We start from the raw sequence: 5,822 nt of genomic DNA, 5'->3' as shown, positions 1-5,822 counted from the left end.
CTAGTTGTGGCATGTGGGACGCTGCCTCAGCGTGGTTTGATGAGCAGTGCCATGTCCGTGCTCAGGATTCGAACCAACGAAACACTGGGCCGCCTGCAGCAGAGCGTGCGAACTTAACCACTCGGCCACAGGGCCAGCCCCTCTAATATTATTTTCTATCAGTATGGGATCTAATGCTTTGCCAGTTACATAATAACACCAACTGACTGCACAATATCTAAGTTTCCATTGTCTTATTTGTCATAATAAACCTACCAATGCTGTTGTCCACAAAGTGATTTGTATTTTAACTTTATTACTGTATTATAATCATAGAATCACAGGGTAGAAGTGACTTCAAGAAGCAATCTCCATCTAGTCTATTCCTTGGGGGTGGGTTCACGCTCTGCTCTGCCTCGTGTGTGTTCCTGGCTTCAAGTATCATCCGTATTGTGGTGACTTTGCATTTCTACTTCTACCCCAGGCTCTCTGCTTCAACGCAGACCTGTATGTCCAACCATCTATATGACCTCAGCACCTAGAGGTCTCAGCAGCATGTGACCCCTCACCTCTTTCCAGTGTCTCCAGTACCCCTCCTCAAGGCCAACATTCTCAACACATCTCTCGCAGCCATGTCCAAACTGTCAGCAAGTCCTGTTCATTTCATCTCCTAAATGTCTCTCAAAGCTGTCTGTGTCTCTTCGTCTTCATGGCTACTACCCTAATCTCAGTTCCAGATTACTATCCTCTTCTTCCACGTGGACCTCCCCAAAAATTTCCTAACTCTTATTCCTCCATCTGCCCTTCCTCCATCACCGGTCCTTCCTCCACACTAGAGCCAGCTGTACTTTTCAAATGCAAATCTGATTCTACCAACCTGCCCACTGCCATGGCTTCTCATTGGTCTTAAAAAAACCAAAATAGCTTCATGATCTGGTCCCTTGCCTCCCCCTGTAATATTATTCTTCCTGTGATTTGCACTTCAGTCATTCTGGTTTCTTTGGTTAGTCTGACTCTGCTGTGCTCCCTCCAGGCAGGGCCTTTGTAGGGGCTCTTCCTGCAGCCTGGAGTCACCTCCACTTACCACCTCTCACTGTTTGATCTGCTAGTGTCCACTCGTCTTTCTGACCTCAGGTTGTCACTTCTTCAAGACTGCTAGCATAGACCAGGTTCCTGGGTCATGGACACCTGGAGAGCCTACCTTCTTCGAGAGTGTTTGCCTTGGTTTATAATTACACTCTCGTGGTGCAGTTATTTTACTGACGACGTCTCCCCACTGCACTCTAGGCTCTGTGAGAGCAGGACTAAGTGTGCTTTTGTGTTCTGCTCGTCGCTGTCTCCTCGGCGCCCGGAGGACACATGTGGAGTATGCGTAGAGCAAAGGCGAGAAGAGCAAGAGTGCACGGAAGTTGTTCACAAAGATACCTGTCTCCCCTCTCTATAGAAATTTCAGTGGTTTCCAGTTAACCTAGGCAATTTATTTTACTGTAGATAAGCATGTGTACAGTTGTCTCTGTGCACAAACCAATCAGGGCTGCCGAATACAGTTGTATAGCGTGCACACTCCTCGCGGAGATGAACCAGGGTGGGAAACTGGGAGCTGAAATCCAGCCCGCTCTCCTTGCCCAGGTCTGCTCCCTGATGCAGGGGGCTCAGGGGAAGGGACACTTTTTCTTTTTTTTTTTACATATAAAGGCACTTTTATCTCGAGGTTCAGGCCCTCAGGACAGCACACCCCTAAAGGACTTCTCCATTATCTAATTTGCACAAAGGTGCCTCTGGGCTGACATGTCAGGCTCTGGGGCCAGTTTAAGATTTTTCTGTTCTGTGGTCACCCAGATTGCTCTCTTTATGCTGGACAACTATCTTCCAAACACTGGTGCTGATTATAGGGGAAACCAGATGAGAGACTAGGAAAGGGTCAGCATAGCATCTTCACTTTTATATCCAACTGAACAAAAATCAAATCATCTGTACTCAAACTGACACCAAGTATGTTGAGAAGAAGCAGAACAAATTTGTGTGTTCTGTGACATGCCCAGCAGATAAGTCCTCAGGTCTAACTTCTGATTTTGAATGATTTGATGACATCTCTGTCATGCACTTTCCTGAGTCTTTGAAAATAATGTTGATGAGTCCCTCTGGGTCATATTGCTCATTCCTTCAGTAGCAGGGAGGGACAGTTCTTTCAACATCAAAGCTGTTGATTGTAGTTTTAAACAATATTCATTATATATTGAGGCTGAAGTGTTTAGGGATGTAGCAGACTGGTGTTGTTACCAAACCAAGTGGGTTTGCCTTCTGGCAGAATTAAGAATCAGTCTCTTGACCAGGAGTAGTTGTCACACAAAGTAGAATTTATTTGCAGCAAATAGGAGGCCACACGAAATCATTTCCAAAGTCGTGGTGTCCACGAACAAAGGGAAGCAGGGGCTTTTTATTTCAGATGGGGAATGCATATCCAAAAGGGAGGGATGGGCGTTCTCTTGCGCAGGCTCAGTTAGAAAACATGGTTCCACGTACTCTGCAGGTTATGGTAATAAGGCCTAAGCTCCTCACAGAGAGGAGATCTTAGCATTAAAAATGAGGCAAAGGTCATAGGTGTCATTCTTGTGGTGGGGCTTGTTCTGGGTCAGGGTGGTTGGTGATTGCATCTCTTAAACAGTTAAATGCTTCTGAACCCATCCTTGAGTTCCTCAGAGGATTTAGTCAGCAAAAGTGTCTGCAGTTTTCTTTGAAGGCATCCAAAAAAAAGGGTGGATCAAGAGACGAATAGTTGGATACCTGGGTGATAAAGCAAATAGAGAAAGGGTAATTGTAAGATCAGGTGACAGTGTGCACTGTACAATTATTTCAACTTTTCAGTATGTTCAAAATTTTTCATAGAAGATGTTGGGGGAAACAATTAATTTAGTTTTATATAATAAAATGTAAAATTTTTTAGGTATCAGGGAATACAACAATGAATAACAAGACATGGTTCCTGTCGGTACAGCACCGCCTGAGAGACAAGCATGATAGCAGACAATGAGAAAACAGTACAGTGAGTGTCCTAATAACATACACAGAATGTTCTGGGAACATCAAGGAGAAGTACCTACCACATTTTGCCATGTTTATGTGTGTGGTGGTGGCGTCAGGGAGATCTTCCTGGAAGAGAGGCCAGCAGAACTCAGCCTTGAATGGCAATGGGCTAGAAACTAGTTTAGGTAGTAGGGAGGGAAGGAATTCTATGAACAAACACTGTGTGGTGTTTGCAGCCGCAGGAGATGGGCTGAGACTGGTCAACCTTGGAGGGCTTGTGTGCCATACCGACCAACTGGGCTTCATCTTGTGGGGCATTTGGAATGGCTGGAGGTAAGATGGGGATGACCAGGTCAGAGTTGCTTTTAGCTGGATCACTAAGATGGCCGACTGGAGAACATACCTGAGGGGCCAAAGCTGGAGGTAAAGTAAGCACCTGTGTTGGTGTTCCGGTCAGGAGATGACCTGAATGCAGAGGTGATAGTTGGGATGCAGGGGAGGGAACAGAGTTGAGGAATATTTAGGATGTAAAATTGGAGAACTGGAGATGGGAAAAATAAAGGACAGGTAAGCACACTGCTTTCTGTAAGAGAGGCTGTTGAGGAGGGGATGATGGGCTCAGTTTAGAACATTTTGAATCTGAGGTGCCTGTGGGACACCCAAGCGGAGCTGACCAGTTGGCAGCCAGAAAAATAAAACATAAACTTAGGAAAGAAGTGAATCTATTGATTTGGAATTGAAATAATGAAGTTTGAATCTGTGGTTGAGATTAACAGGGGAGAATATGCAGAGTAATAAAATGAAAGGTATGGATTTCCAATACCTGGCACACAGGACATGGGTAATGAATATGTGTTGAAGATGAAGGAAAGTAAGCAGAATCCTGGAGACCAGCATTCAAGGATGGGTTGAGAAAGGGAAGCTGACGAAGATGTCAGGAACAATCAGAGAGGTTGGAGAAGATTAAGAGTGTGTTTGAGAGCTGTCAGGGAGGGAAGGGCTTCAGGAAAGGGAGAGAGATTACAAATGAAAGATGAGAACTACACTCCATTCTTGGGCTCAACAATTAGCAGGTCACTGGTGACCAAGGTGCTTCTGCAGAATGGTGAGGGTGGGGGCAAGAGAGCACGAAGATAAGGAGTGAAGGGCACTGAAGTCATCTTGTCTGGAGACGTGTCATAGAAGCTGTCACTGGAGAGCCTCGGTCTGCATTAAGGGGGACTGGAAGGCTTTAATTTACTTTTCATGGCACCCATAATTTCTCAAAGGAAGCTATATAGAGGTATCGTACTCATTTACTGCTGCAATTCATTATAAAATTAAATCATAATTCACAAATAAATATAAAGAGCAAACTCTCCTTCAATTATGACTTGTGTTCCTGTAGGGAAAAAAAAGCAAGCTGTGGTCAAGTAACATAAGTCCAGCATTTAACACAATTTTTAAATTAATTCAGACATTTATTTAGTGCCTGTTATGTTTTTAGCCGCTGGGCTAAATGGAGCGAAGGTACCAGGAGAGAGGGAGAAGCCAAAATTATGGGAGAGGGGAGATGACTGGATATTGGGGTGCCAGGCAGGACATGGCAGGGCAAACAAGGTACAAAGATGGACAGACTGGCTGTGAACATGGGCAGACACATCCTCTGCAACTAGCTCTAGGGTCAGGATGGTTGTTGAGGAAACAGGTGTGATTGTAGAGGCTGGGAGGTGGACGGAGACCAAGTCTGATGGTCTTGGTATTCCGGAAGAGGGAGAAGACATGGTCTTTGGCTGAAAAGGAAGTTGAGGAGGGGCAGGTGTTGCACAAAGAGCTTTGGTGAAGTGGGAAAGGTCTGGAATAGTCCTGAAGGAACCAGCATAGGACAGGGACCCCATCCATAAAAGTAGGTGTTTGCATACACACCTGGCCTCTCATTAAACTATAAGCTCTCTGCAGGTGGTGTGGCCCTTCTCTTCCCCTGGGGCTTGACTCAATGGATGAAGACCCAAAGCCATTTTGAAAGCTCCTCTCCATGTTTTCACTCATTTTGAGAAATATAATATTATTGCTTCACGATCTTTGAAAAATCTGGGCAAAGGTGAACTTTTAGGCCATGTAAGAGTTTTTACAAACGTATGCAATTAACCTTTTCCCTACACAACATATAGAAAGTCTAACTTAAAAATCAGAATTGTCAAAAAAAGGTGTGACTTTCTTACACAAGAATTATGAAGTCAAGAGACCCTATCCAATCACTTCACCAAGATGTCTCAATCAAGGGTACACTTCTCAAAGTTTTGATAGTCCCAGTTCTATTCTCCAATGGCAGGGCAGGATTCTCCTCACTGCTGGTTTCCTATTGGCTTGGAGATGTGGGCGGGGCCACCCATTCCTGGGGTGGCTACTAGCTCCACCCCATTCTATGCAAATAAAGTCAAAGCTCTGGTGAGCCCACGTGATTGGTCACGTGGCTGATGACTCCTCGCCCCACCCTCTTTAATGACATCACCACCCACTCAAACTCTCGCGAGAGTTTGCATAGATGCTGGAGAGTGGCTGGCAGGCCTGTCCACTGTGGCAAGAGAGGAGTCAGGGGAAGGGGTTCCAACAGAGGACCCCCCACTCCCATCCAGAGCCTCCAGGCCAGCTTTAGGCAGGGGCCCCAAGGGGTCTGTGGGCAGGGCCCAGGGGGTCCCATGCACACTCTCCCCCCATTGGCTGGCTGCACCGGCATGCAAATGAGGGCGCGCGTCACTTCCGGAGGCCCATCGAGCGCCATTTTCTCTTTCTGGCGGTGCCGGGAGGAGGGGACGGGGTCGCGCGGGGCGGGCTCGCCG

This window comes from Equus quagga, chromosome 9, assembly GCF_021613505.1.
Source record: "Equus quagga isolate Etosha38 chromosome 9, UCLA_HA_Equagga_1.0, whole genome shotgun sequence".
In the NCBI taxonomy this organism is placed as follows: domain Eukaryota; kingdom Metazoa; phylum Chordata; class Mammalia; order Perissodactyla; family Equidae; genus Equus; species Equus quagga.
Note: the sequence above shows the minus strand (reverse complement) of the source record.